The sequence below is a fragment of the Euprymna scolopes genome, chromosome 45, assembly GCF_053919585.1.
Source record: "Euprymna scolopes isolate OS-2025 chromosome 45, ASM5391958v1, whole genome shotgun sequence".
In the NCBI taxonomy this organism is placed as follows: domain Eukaryota; kingdom Metazoa; phylum Mollusca; class Cephalopoda; order Sepiida; family Sepiolidae; genus Euprymna; species Euprymna scolopes.
Window position 1 is genome coordinate 53,991,819 of NC_136526.1, and position 15,622 is coordinate 54,007,440.

Below are 15,622 nucleotides of genomic sequence, written 5' to 3' on the forward strand. Positions count from 1 at the left end.
ATTTTATTAAATTATTTTTAATCGATTTTTGATACTTATCAAATGGTATTCCGTTACAAAACCTATCCAAAAACACTCCCAGACATATAAGGTTCTCTACATTGCAATGTAGAGAACCTATTGTTGATTTTATGAAATTATTTATATAATATTTAGTTTTGCCACAATATTCTCTATCTTTACTATTTATATAAAGTGAACTTTGTTCCCTATGGACTCGAAAATGGCTGGGCAGATTTTTATGAAATTTCATACAAATGTACCTTGTGTATCTGGGAGTTTTCTTAGATAGGTTTTATACAGGAATGTTTTCAATAAGTATCGCTATTCAATAATTGAAATAATCCAATGAAAGAAGGAACAAGCGATTTTGACCAAAGTAAACACCTTACACAGCCTAATATCACAAGTGCATTTCAAAAATTCTATTACCACACAAACCGAAAGGCCCGGTATATAAAATCAACAGTAGATCCTTTGATATGACATGGGCGAATTCGAAATGTTTTTGTTTAGAGCACAATTGAAGCATGGTGCTTGACTTTTGTATTTAAAACTTTAATTCAAGCCATTGTATATAAAAAATAAGTTTATAAAATGAACAGTATGTTCTCTACAGTGCAATGTTTACTACAATGTATTGTGAACTGCGAGATGGCATATAAATTCCTCCTAGTGCACCCCATTGAGTCCCCAACTATTCATTATCATTCAATCCTGGGTAACTTCGGGTCTCTCTGCTAGTGTTTTATAGACTATGCATAGTAATTTGGTGCAGTAACCATCAGATTCGGTATGGTGACCACAGCACATGTAGACAATATAATACACATAGACATATAGCTACAAACATGAGTTATTTAAAATTTATTCATAAAAAAAACAATAAAAATTAATTGCAAGTTAATTCCAAATTATTTGGACACACAAATTTTCACCATTATGTTAAGTATGTTTATATATATATATATATATATATATATATATATATATATATATAACTATTTTTTAATTATTTGATCTTTTCAGCTTTAGAAAATGTTGATATTTTTATGGACCTATATTTATTTTGTTTAGTTTTCGTAACATGAAATATGGAGGAGGGTAGAACACTTAAGAAAAAAATTCCTCTAATATATTTAACGAAACCTACTTTTAATATGTAAGTTAATTTAATAATGAATAAATATCAAAGATTTCAGGAAATTATAACTATTATTTGATTTTTGCTAGATTTTTAAAACATGGGTATGTTTATGGCTTCAAAAACGTCACTATATAGGTACGTTGTTTTAAAGAGTCGATAATGTAAACACGATTTTTGTCCCGCATTTTCATTATTTTTGAATGCTGTAATTTTTTTTTTTGTTTGTTTAATATTAGTAGTTTATTTGAAGTTTCTTTAAAATGGTAAAAAAGTTAGGATGATAATATTAAATTGAATTACAGTTACATCGTGTTAGATATGGCGAGGTTTAAAACTGTGGCATGTGTTGGAGGTACCTACCGGCCATCTTGCTTATTTCAGGGATGAGGATGGGGTACCTTTAAATGAAAAAAAGATTAACACAGGGCAAAATGAAAAAAAAAAAAAAAAAAAAAAACACAGGGAAACTTTGTAAAATAAATGAAAAAAAACTAAAATATTTACCTATTTTTTCTGCCCATGCTTCCAAATAATTTCATCAAATTTTGACAAACTTTAAGCGGTGATAGGAGTTATCTCCCTTGGCGGCCCTCCTCGTCCGCGAAATAAGCAAGATGGCCGGGGTACGATTGATTTCATTAAAATTTGATTTTTCTCTGTAAAACAACAACAACAAACTAATTAATCAAATTAAGTGATTTTTTTTATGAGAAATTAATTCCAAAACAAGTGCATACAACATAAACTTTTAAGTAATATTTTCATTTTTTTTAATAATAATAATAATTCGGGGTTTGTATTACTGTACGCATAGATTCGAAAAAGTTGTCAAAAAACAAATATATAACAAATAAATGTTATCAAAGGCAAGATAAGTTATTTTTCTACTAAATTGGATATATTTTTGGTGTTTCTATTCAATGTAACATGTTTATTCAGCTCGAAAAACATGCAGTGTTTACCGATGTATTGGAAAATTACAAAATGGCGCCCGACTCTCTCTTTAACACGGTAAGTTCGGGAAAAGGTGTTATAAATAATAAACTAGACAAAATACTATTAAAAAACACCAAATATATGTCAAATTATGTCACGGTAACATATATTGAGCGAATTTCTAACAGTATTTTGTCTAGTTTATTATTTATAACAGCTTTTCCCAAATTTACCGTGTTAAAGAGAGAGTCGGGCGCGGGCGCCATTGCGAATTTTCCATTATATCGGTAAACACTGTATGTTTTTCGAGCTGAATAAACGTGTTACATTGAATAAAAACACGAAAATTATATCGAGTTTGGTAGAAAAGTAACTTATCTTGCCTTTGATAACATTTATTTGTTATATATTTGTTTTTTGACAACTTTTTCGAATCTATGTGTACACTGTACAGTAATACAAACCCATAATTCGTTTAAAAATGTAATAAATTCCTTCAGTTAAAATATCTGCCAACTTTATCCAGGAGAGTAACTTATCTTGCCTTTGGTAACATTTATTTGTTAACCACTTTTTCGTTTTGTTGCTAAATGATTAGTAAGTATTAATTTCAAATGCCGCAAGGTCAAATAAAGTGGTAGTAGTAGTAGTAGGGAGAGCAGGGTGTGTGTCAGTGTGTGTGCATTATTTGCCTCTAAAACCAGAAGAGTAGAAGTAATCAAGGGAGATAATTCGTTAAAGCGTTTGTAGTTTTTGTTTATTTTTTAATGGAAAAGCAAGCATGTTTTTTTTTTTTATTACAAAGTTTTAAAAATATTATCATGATCATTTCATGATTAATTATTTAAATTAAATAATTGTCACATGAAAGAAGATTTGAAAGAAAAGTAAGTATGAATTAATAATTAAAAAAAAACAAAAAACTTTTCCATTTTTTATACAATATTTATTTTGCTGCTCTCCCATAGCGATGAGAATTTTTAACTGTTTATTTATTTATTTTATTAAAAAGAAAAATTGGTGCTTATTTAGAATTAAACTTATTTAAATAAATAAATAAAAATACAGAAAAAAAAATTATGGTGTTACGTAATCGTCAAAGGACGAAGATGTCATATTCCAAAAATCATATAAATTGATCAAGTAGTTATTTTTTCTTTTACCAAGAAAAGCAAAATCGTGAAGTTTAGTGATTTTAATACAAAATGTGTCCATAATAAGGCTGATTTTGATTTCGATAGTTCGAATTGAGTTATCTTTACATTTTTTTTATATAATATGGCGGATGAAAACAATACGACTCGTTTACTTGTAAATTTTAATTTTTTGGCACTTCTGCAGTATGCGGACGGCGTCATCATTTTTTGTGAGTTTCACTAAATTGTCGCTAGGTGGCGCTTGTCGGTCAAAGAGCAGGGGACAATTTTACTTCAATTCAAAAACGTGTTTCGGAAAAAAATATCCAATGTTGCTTTAATTGAAATTAATTCGAAAAAATGTTTCATTTAAATTATTTTATTTTTTCGAAAAATAAAAAGCAAAAAACCAAACAAAAAAAAAAAAAAAACAATTTTATTTTATAAAAATCCAATGTTGCTTTAATTACAAAATTGTTTTGTTAAAATGATATTTTCTTATGTAGATTTTTCAATAAATGTTTTTACAATTATATATTGATACATTTTCATGTCCTCGTGCAGTTTAAGGAAACTAAAATATGAAGAAGAAAATGGGACATAAGTCGTGTTACACCGGTAGTAAGAAAATGCCACTTGATTGGATAGTGAAATTGGCGTCATTTTAAAAATAAAATGGAATATTGAAATTGACAATATTAGAAAACAATATTTTTTTTTATTAAATAATTTTTATTAAATACCAGAATTTTAAAAAAATATATTTTTAGCAGTTTAGATCTTTTTTATCAAATCACTTTTGCGTAATTTTGTAAATAAAATGACAAACAAATAAAGAAATATATAGAAATGATATTAATGAAACGATATTGAAATATATATAAAAATAATTATTGTAAAATAATGAAAAAAAAAATTTAAAGTCATATTTAAGTAACACAATTCGATTGGCTATTAAACGTGAAACATTCTAGTTTATTTTAAAATTAAAAAAAGTAATTAGATCTCCAGTTATTACTAAAAAAATATTGCTAGAATTAAAAAATTGAAATTATTGTAAAAGAATTTAATTACTAAATATTTAATGATTAAAATGTTAATATAGAAAAAAATGGTACTCTTGCATAATTTGACCCGAATTCTCGTGAATTGGTGTCAAACACGGATCGGGCGAGACCGGCAATCATCGGTGTCAGCCTCGAGCGTTGTTCAAATGTTGAAACGCTACCTCGACTTTTTATTTTATTTAATCTTTTTTTCTGTCATGTTTTTAGTAATTTTTAAGGTGATATTAAGGGGGGGGGGTGACTTTTTATTTTTCTTATTAGTTATTAATTTATTATTTATTTATTATTTTTGTTTTTAATTGAATTTTTGGGAGTTTAATTAGCCCAATGAAAAAGCGCTATCTAAATGGAAGCAGACGACATTCGAATTGGAAGAAAGCGACTAAACTAAAAAAAAAGAAAGGCTGACAAATATATTTTCAAACTCGCCAAACAGAAAAATGACAGGCAAGAAAGTAAATCTATACATGTTAGAAAAAGAAAGGAAAACATCGATGCAATCTCATATTGGCAGAAGAAGAAATTGCTGTCCCCCAAAATGAGGTGCAACAACGAGTGTAAAAACAAATGTTTACTTAAAAAAAGATCGTGTGTAAAGGATGGTTTCTCCTGGAGATGTACAAATGGGCAGTGCCACCAAAAGAACTTGACTGAACAACAAGTCTTGAAAATAATTAAAAAAAAAAAACAAGAAAAAAAATACGGTTACAAAAAAGAAAACAAAACGAACAAAACTTGTACTTACATCTAACAATTATACGGTTAAAAAATATTTTCTTGGAGAAAAAAACAAACTTTCTGTTGATAAATTTTTTGAAAAAAATGAAATAAACATATTTTCATTTTTCAAGGTAAGTTTTTTTGTTATTTTTTTTGTTATTTTTTTGTTATTTTTTTGTTATTTTTTTTGTTATTTTGATTATTTGCATTTGTATTTTTTCCAGTTTGTTTTGGTTTTTTTTTCATTTGTCTACGTCTGTTATAACGCGCTCGGGCTGAGCACCGCTCGGCTGACACCGATAATTGCCGGTCTCACCCGATCGATACTTGATGGGAATTCACGAGAATTCGGGTCAAATTATGCAAAAGTACAGAAAAAATAATACAAATAATTATTGTAAAAGAATTTTTGAAAAGGTAAATCATATTTAAGTAACACAATTCGATTGCCTATTTATAGTGAACCATTTTACTTTATTTATAGATCTCCAAAACAATCGAAAATGCAAGGAAGTCGACAACAAATTGTTGATCAGGTATTAACGCCGCAGGCAATGCATGACCTAAAATGGAAATCAACTGTTTAATATTGTCAGTTTCAATATCGCTTCATTAATATTTCTAATTATCTTTATTTGTTTGTAAAAAATGTGTTTCCTATGATTGTCAATTTCAATATTTAATTATCTTTATTTGTTTGTAAAAAATGTGTTTCCTACCATTGTCAATTTCAATATCTAATTATCTTTGTTTGTCATTTTATTTATAAAATTACGCAGAAGTGATTAAAAAAACGATCTAAACTGCTAAAAATCATTTTTAAAGCAATTCCTGTATTTAATAAAAATTATTTAATAAAAAAAATATTGTTTTCTAATATTGTCAATTTCAATATTTCATTTTATTTATAAAATGACGCCAATTTCATTATCCAATCAAGTGGCATTCTTATTACCGGTGTAACACGACTTATGTCCCATTTTCTTCATATTTTAGTTTCCTTAAACTGCAAGAGGGTCCATATTTATATAGTAAATGCTTTGGTTTTTAAATATTTTTCTGTTCAGAAAAAAATTCTTGTTTGTTACTTATTTGCTGTGACCAAAAATAAATTTAACAATGGCCGCCGTCTGCATACAGCAGAAGTGCTTTTTTAGTTAACCCCCCCCCAAAAAAAACTACTTGATCAATTTATGTGATTTTTGAAATATGACATCTTTGTTCAGTGACATGTACGTACGCTATAAAGATTTTTCTGTATTTTTTTAAAAACAAGTGTAATTCTGAATAAGCACAAAAAAAATTCAGGTGCTTTTGCACTTTTGCCACCGCACTATTTTTTTAATTGCCCCCCCCCCTTTTTCCTTTTTCACCAACCAAAGAAACCCTATGAGATGAAGGTGGAACATCGCAGTCTTGGTCCCCAACACTTTCCAACATTTTTTGGCATGAGACCAAAAACCAAAGGAGATTAATATGTGATATAATGTTTTTTATTTATTAATTTTCGTAAACTGTTTCGGCAATGCTTTTTCTTTTTCTTTTTTTTATCATATGGGAGTTATCTCCCTTAGATAAACCTCCTCTAAAACAGAAGTGCCTATATATATATATATATATATATATATATATATATATATATATATATATATACTGGCAAAAGTACCCGTCATTGACTTGTTTCAAAAACAGCCTACACAAAATGGACTCTGATTTATGAAAGTATGATAGGTTATGAAAAGGGAGGGTTGTAAAGAGATAGCTTCGAATTTGGGGGTATCAAAACCAAAGCAAAATATGATGAAAGTAAAAATAAAATAGATAAACCTCATAATTTATTATACCATAACTGTTCACACTGAAACATTTATCACAATATTCTGTGGATCTATATTAAAAAACCTTGTTAAACTTTGTGACATATTTCCATTTTATGGAGGTCAGGCATGAACGAACACCCCATAATTTTATTATACTATATTCCTTCAAACTGAAAAATAATTATCAAAGTATACTTACGCAGATAGATATGAAAAGTCTTTATATTAAAGTTTGTGCCTATTTCCATTCTATGGAGGCCAGGCACGAATGCAGACCCCACAATTTTATTATACCATCCCTATTTAAGTTAAAACATACTTATCAAAGTATTCTTGTGTACATCTATATCAAAAACACTTGTAAACGTTTTTTTTTTAATTTTTAAATTTTTCATTTCCATACTTTGTGGACCAGGTGTGTACGCAGACCCCACAATTTTAATGAATCATCATTATGCCAAATCAAACATACCCATTCCTGTGTCTCGATACATTTTCTATCATTATATGTGATCAGTTTTCTATAATAGTCAACCATATAGGAGCCTATTCGTGACCAGACACACACACAGACGTTCAGCTTTATATTACATATATATATAGTCTTTGAAGTTTTTAACATTTGAAACTATACAAAAAATTACTTTTTATCATTCGTTAAAAAAAACATCTAGTCAGTAAGTCATTTAATCACCTGCAATCACTGCATCAACTCTCTCGAATTTACTATAATACCAATTTTTTTATTTTTCAAGGGATCATCAGTTGTTTACCATGAAACACTGTTTCGGGGATTTAAATATATATATATATATATATATATATATATATATATTAGTGTCTATATATATATATATATATATATATATATTAGTGTCTGGTAAAGGAGAGACAACTGAAGCAGCAAAAATGAACCTGGCAGGACACTGTATATACAAATGTAAGCAAATTTGGGCATATTTTATTGGTTTGAAAACATAGGTTCTTTTTTTACCAATTCTCATATAATTTTAGCCAAATTGTTATCCAAATTAAATATTTAAATGCCTATATCTTTGGTTCTATTGGATGAAACTACATGAAAATTTGCAGGCTTTTTGAAGATTATAACACTATTCTATGGTTAAAATTTTATGGGAATTTGGTAAAAAGAGAACCTATATTTTTAAACCAATAAAATATACCCAAATTTGCCTACATTTGTATATACAGTGTCCCGCAAGCCAGCTTCAGTTTTGCTGCATCAGTTGTCTCCTCTGTGGCCTTGCTCTGCCACTAATATAGATATACCACCTTTTTTGCCAATTTTATAAGTTCAAAATCTCAGCGACTATTAATCAGAATTTAATGAATGAAGGCTCGTTGTAAAGGTAATGACCTGTAATGTGTAGTGGGTTATGTGACATTTGCCCTTAAGGTCGCACATTGAGGGTATCATCCATCATCCGGAGCCTATGTTTTGCATTTTTTTACAGCCATAAATGTTTCAGTCATTTGTTTTCCTAGTTTTGCATATGAATAACAAAATATATGATATTTTTCTCAAAACCTCTGACCTTGATGGAGAAGAGAGTAAAACATTCTGATATGGTTTCAAATGATCTGAAATAACAGCAAGGGGAGACTTTATTCCAAACATTTCTCATATGTTATATCTCCCCTCTTTGGTATTTCATACATAAAATAAATTTTACAGTGTATAAGATTATTTGATACTGGAGATATTCATAATTGTCCCTTATTTTCAAATGAGGAGAGATGTAATATATTTTCGGGGAAATATATATATATATAACTAGCAGGCCGCTTGTCATTGCCCGGTCATAAAATATGCTTAAATATTTTGAATAATGCAGATTATGAATTTATTATTATGAATTTATTATTATATTGTATTGGACTAAATATATAGTAATGATTTAAAATGTTTAAAAAAAAATAGACTCGTGCACCACCACTGAAAATCAAAACTAAAACGATTAGCTTACAATTTACTTTTTCATTTGATATTAATGCCTAGAGGTTTGTGTTTAGTATAACATTTTTACACAAATATTGCACAAGTATAAATCATGTCTGCATTAATATCTGCATTAATATAATTACACGTCATAGTAAACTAAAAATGATCATCCCAGAAGAAAAGAAAAATAAAAACTAATAGGGAATTAATTGAAATGAATGTTTAAACAGACATGCAAATTATATTTTTTTACATATAATTTGCATAATTAATTATGCAAATTATATTTTTTTACATATAATTTGCATAATTAATTCCCTATTAGTACACTGGAAGCAATGGAAAAAGTGATTTCTATGTGCAATGGCAACAGCACATTCTGGAGAGAACCATGGCTGGCTGTTACGTTTTTGCTGGAATTTTTGGGAGGGTATGAAGCGGTTTATACCTACAATTAACCACTCTGCCAGGTTTGATACTATAAAGGACACATTCCTTTTAAACATGGAATGCATAGGTAGATCTGATATAAATGTGAAGAAACTATCCCAGTCAGCCATAGAGTATCAATATACTGTATGATGGAAAAGTACGTCTAAGGACTTATTACATTTTGTTTTTATCTTAACTGATACAATCAAGTGGTCGGAAGATCCCAGTGGAGACAGAATGGAAGATGAACGTAGCTCAGGGCAAGTTGTGAGAAAAAGGTGACTTGCATACTGACCGTCAATGTCGGGCACACAGGTGGGTTTGTGAACAATCTAAGGTCATAAGCAATGGAAAAATTGTGACAGAACCTTCCCTCATCATCTATCTTGTTTGAGTGGGTTAACCATTCCACGTTGTGACCATTGAAATCTCCATGGACATGAATGTTAGCCGAAGGATGAGGAGACAAGATGTGGTCAATTTTCTCAGATAGGCTCTTAATCCTTGGGCTACGATGGTATTTTTACACACATTGCTTACGATGTGTGTGAATTTTTTCACATCACCTAAAATCAAGTCTAGGGTCTTTAAAAAAGAATTTTTTTATTAAAAAATGATACAAACATTCAAACATGGGTTTCATTCATTGATTAATGCAGTTAGGGCAAAGAAGACTTCCATAGTCATTGAAGACACCATTGTTGCAACTGTTTGTAATAGTATTACAATCAATTTTCACCACGACAAGGCACAATGCCACTTTGATGTAAGCGGCAACTATTGGGGACATAAGTTGCAGGGATATTATGAAGGGAAATGAGCAGCAAGATGTCTGTTCACATTAAACTTGAACTCCTGCATGTCAGTACACTTGGGAGTGCAGAATCCCAGAAGGAAGTTACAAAGTCTAGCAGTTTTTTTTTTTTTTTACACAGTGATCACCACTTATCAAGGCCCAGAAGCCACTCAGGGATAAGGGTTATTGCAAGTACATTACGTTAGTGTGGAGATTTGATGAAGTGGTTAATTAAGGGGGCGGTTCATTAGGAATTTGTTAACATTGGACTTGAAGACATCCAAGTTGTAGTCCGGAGGGAAGCAGGCAGACGGAACAGAGTTCCACAGGCGTGCAGTTCTAAGAAAGAAGCTTTGTTCATGGAATCCGCGTTTTGATTTAGGCACAGATATAGAGTGGGGGAAATTTTTCACAGTGGATTCAGCTAGACGGGTGTTTTTTGTGAAAGATAGGCGAGGGGGGACCAGAGATTGAAGTTCAGACGAGCACTTGCCATGGAAATAACGATAAAACAAGGATAGGCTCGCAACGTCTCTTCTGTGGGAGAGAGGTTGCAGGGTAGAGAAAAGGGCATCCCCCACTAAGCCACAAAGTCTATTTTGTACTCTGATATAGGCAGGATAGGCTGTTTTTTGCAGCTCCTGCCCAGATATGGCAACAGTATTCCATCCTTGGACGTACTTGGCTTTTATATAGATAGAGAATTGCATCAGTAGTGAGATATCTTCTGGAGCGGTAGAAGTTCTGGGGAAGAAACTATTGAAAGTGCTTGTAGTTCGTCAGAGCATCCATCATTAAAATACTTGTAGAACAGGCGTAGGGATGCAACATTTCATTGATGGGACAGAAGCTGAAGCTTAGATGACAGTTCAGGACCCATCAGGTTGGCAACTCTCTTTTGAACACTGTCTAGGAGCGAGAGACTAGTAGAAGATGCACCAGCCCAAATGTGACAACAATACTCCATACATGGGCGAAAGGTGGCCTTATAGAGGTACAGGATATTTTCAGGTGTAAGTAACTTCTAGCACGGTATAGAGAGCCCACCTTCTTCACAGTGGCCTTGTATATTAGCATTATACTTATATGAATTAGGATGAAATGTACAATAAATTTTATAACTTGATCTATTCTGATTATTCGTTTCCAAGTAAATACTAACCGTCCCATTTTCAAATACAGAATCGTTTTAATCTTTGTTTTTCATTTTTTGTCAACTTGAATGAGGATAATATTCAAAATATATTATTAATTAAAGTTTTTTTAGAACCTATAATAAAAATAAAGTTAAATACTAATTTTCAAATGCAGAAACGTTTTAATCTTTGTTTTTAATTTTTGTCAACTTGAATGAGGATATTATGCAAAATATATTATTAATTAAAGTTTTTTCAAAACCTATAATAAAAATAAAGTTAAATACTAATTTTCAAATGCAGAAACGTTTTAATCTTTGTTTTTAATTTTTGTCAACTTGAATGAGGATATTATGCAAAATATATTATTAATTAAAGTTTTTTCAAAACCTATAATAAAAATAAAGTTAAATACTAATTTTCAAATGCAGAAACGTTTTAATCTTTGTTTTTAATTTTTGTCAACTTGAATGAGGATATTATGCAAAATATATTATTAATTAAAGTTTTTTCAAAACCTATAATAAAAATAAAGTTAAATACTAATTTTCAAATGCAGAAACGTTTTAATCTTTGTTTTTAATTTTTGTCAACTTGAATGAGGATATTATGCAAAATATATTATTAATTAAAGTTTTTTCAAAACCTATAATAAAAATAAAGTTAAATACTAATTTTCAAATGCAGAAACGTTTTAATCCTTGTTTTTAATTTTTGTCAACTTGAATGAGGATATTATGCAAAATATATTATTAATTAAAGTTTTTTCAAAACCTATAATAAAAATAAAGTTAAATACTAATTTTCAAATGCAGAAACGTTTTAATCTTTGTTTTTAATTTTTTGTCAACTTGAATGAGGATATTATGCAAAATATATTATTAATTAAAGTTTTTTCAAAACCTATAATAAAAATAAAGTTAAATACTAATTTTCAAATGCAGAAACGTTTTAATCTTTGTTTTTAATTTTTGTCAACTTGAATGAGGATATTATGCAAAATATATTATTAATTAAAGTTTTTTCAAAACCTATAATAAAAATAAAGTTAAATACTAATTTTCAAATGCAGAAACGTTTTAATCTTTGTTTTTAATTTTTGTCAACTTGAATGAGGATAATATGCAAAATATATTATTAATTAAAGTTTTTAAAAAAACTATAATAAAAATAAAGTTAAATACTAATTTTCAAATGCAGAAACGTTTTAATCTTTGTTTTTAATTTTTTTTCAACTTGAATGAGGATAATATGCAAAATATATTATTAATTAAAGTTTTTTCAAAACCTATAATAAAAATAAAGTTAAATACTAATTTTCAAATGCAGAAACGTTTTAATCTTTGTTTTTAATTTTTTGTCAACTTGAATGAGGATAATATGAAAAATATATTATTAATTAAAGTTTTTTCAAAACCTATAATAAAAATAAAGTTAAATACTAATTTTCAAATGCAGAAACGTTTTAATCTTTGTTTTTAATTTTTGTCAACTTGAATGAGGATAATATGCAAAATATATTATTAATTAAAGTTTTTTCAAAACCTATAATAAAAATAAAGTTAAATACTAATTTTCAAATGCAGAAACGTTTTAATCTTTGTTTTTAATTTTTTGTCAACTTGAATGAGGATATTATGCAAAATATATTATTAATTAAAGTTTTTTCAAAACCTATAATAAAAATAAAGTTAAATACTAATTTTCAAATGCAGAAACGTTTTAATCTTTGTTTTTAATTTTTGTCAACTTGAATGAGGATATTATGCAAAATATATTATTAAAGTTTTTTCAAAACCTATAATAAAAATAAAGTTAAATACTAATTTTCAAATGCAGAAACGTTTTAATCTTTGTTTTTAATTTTTGTCAACTTGAATGAGGATATTATGCAAAATATATTATTAATTAAAGTTTTTTCAAAACCTATAATAAAAATAAAGTTAAATACTAATTTTCAAATGCAGAAACGTTTTAATCTTTGTTTTTAATTTTTGTCAACTTGAATGAGGATATTATGCAAAATATATTATTAATTAAAGTTTTTTCAAAACCTATAATAAAAATAAAGTTAAATACTAATTTTCAAATGCAGAAACGTTTTAATCTTTGTTTTTAATTTTTTGTCAACTTGAATGAGGATAATATGCAAAATATATTATTAATTAAAGTTTTTTCAAAACCTATAATAAAAATAAAGTTAAATACTAATTTTCAAATGCAGAAACGTTTTAATCTTTGTTTTTAATTTTTTGTCAACTTGAATGAGGATAATATGCAAAATATATTATTAATTAAAGTTTTTTCAAAACCTATAATAAAAATAAAGTTAAATACTAATTTTCAAATGCAGAAACGTTTTAATCTTTGTTTTTAATTTTTTGTCAACTTGAATGAGGATAATATGAAAAATATATTATTAATTAAAGTTTTTTCAAAACCTATAATAAAAATAAAGTTAAATACTAATTTTCAAATGCAGAAACGTTTTAATCTTTGTTTTTAATTTTTGTCAACTTGAATGAGGATATTATGCAAAATATATTATTAATTAAAGTTTTTTCAAAACCTATAATAAAAATAAAGTTAAATACTAATTTTCAAATGCAGAAACGTTTTAATCTTTGTTTTTAATTTTTTGTCAACTTGAATGAGGATATTATGCAAAATATATTATTAATTAAAGTTTTTTCAAAACCTATAATAAAAATAAAGTTAAATACTTATTTTCAAATGCAGAAACGTTTTAATCTTTGTTTTTAATTTTTGTCAACTTGAATGAGGATATTATGCAAAATATATTATTAATTAAAGTTTTTTCAAAACCTATAATAAAAATAAAGTTAAATACTAATTTTCAAATGCAGAAACGTTTTAATCTTTGTTTTTAATTTTTGTCAACTTGAATGAGGATATTATGCAAAATATATTATTAATTAAAGTTTTTTCAAAACCTATAATAAAAATAAAGTTAAATACTAATTTTCAAATGCAGAAACGTTTTAATCTTTGTTTTTAATTTTTGTCAACTTGAATGAGGATATTATGCAAAATATATTATTAATTAAAGTTTTTTCAAAACCTATAATAAAAATAAAGTTAAATACTAATTTTCAAATGCAGAAACGTTTTAATCTTTGTTTTTAATTTTTGTCAACTTGAATGAGGATATTATGCAAAATATATTATTAATTAAAGTTTTTTACAAACCTATAATAAAAATAAAGTTAAATACTAATTTTCAAATGCAGAAACGTTTTAATCTTTGTTTTTAATTTTTGTCAACTTGAATGAGGATATTATGCAAAATATATTATTAATTAAAGTTTTTTCAAAACCTATAATAAAAATAAAGTTAAATACTAATTTTCAAATGCAGAAACGTTTTAATCTTTGTTTTTAATTTTTGTCAACTTGAATGGGGATATTATGCAAAATATATTATTAATTAAAGTTTTTTCAAAACCTATAATAAAAATAAAGTTAAATACTTATTTTCAAATGCAGGAACGTTTTAATCTTTGTTTTTAATTTTTGTCAACTTGAATGAGGATATTATGCAAAATATATTATTAATTAAAGTTTTTTCAAAACCTATAATAAAAATAAAGTTAAATACTAATTTTCAAATACAGAAACGTTTTAATCTTTGTTTTTAATTTTTGTCAACTTGAATGAGGATATTATGCAAAATATATTATTAATTAAAGTTTTTTCAAAACCTATAATAAAAATAAAGTTAAATACTTATTTTCAAATGCAGAAACGTTTTAATCTTTGTTTTTAATTTTTGTCAACTTGAATGAGGATATTATGCAAAATATATTATTAAAGTTTTTTCAAAACCTATAATAAAAATAAAGTTAAATACTAATTTTCAAATGCAGAAACGTTTTAATCTTTGTTTTTAATTTTTGTCAACTTGAATGAGGATATTATGCAAAATATATTATTAATTAAAGTTTTTTCAAAACCTATAATAAAAATAAAGTTAAATACTAATTTTCAAATGCAGAAACGTTTTAATCTTTGTTTTTAATTTTTGTCAACTTGAATGAGGATATTATGCAAAATATATTATTAATTAAAGTTTTTTCAAAACCTATAATAAAAATAAAGTTAAATACTAATTTTCAAATGCAGAAACGTTTTAATCTTTGTTTTTAATTTTTGTCAACTTGAATGAGGATATTATGCAAAATATATTATTAATTAAAGTTTTTTACAAACCTATAATAAAAATAAAGTTAAATACTAATTTTCAAATGCAGAAACGTTTTAATCTTTGTTTTTAATTTTTGTCAACTTGAATGAGGATATTATGCAAAATATATTATTAATTAAAGTTTTTTCAAAACCTATAATAAAAATAAAGTTAAATACTAATTTTCAAATGCAGAAACGTTTTAATCTTTGTTTTTAATTTTTGTCAACTTGAATGAGGATATTATGCAAAATATATTATTAAT

At 26.9% G+C, this 15,622-nt stretch overlaps 1 long non-coding RNA gene across 1 annotated transcript in view; it reads left to right on the plus strand.

Annotated features, from left to right (window-relative positions):
• Positions 1–2,809: 2,809 nt before the first annotated feature.
• LOC145269091 (uncharacterized) overlaps positions 2,810–15,622 on the plus strand; it is a 51,909-nt gene continuing 39,096 nt past the window's right edge. Inside the window, exon 1 of the long non-coding RNA XR_013864950.1 lies at positions 2,810–2,970. This is a non-coding gene — a long non-coding RNA (uncharacterized LOC145269091). The remainder of the gene's footprint in view (positions 2,971–15,622) is intronic.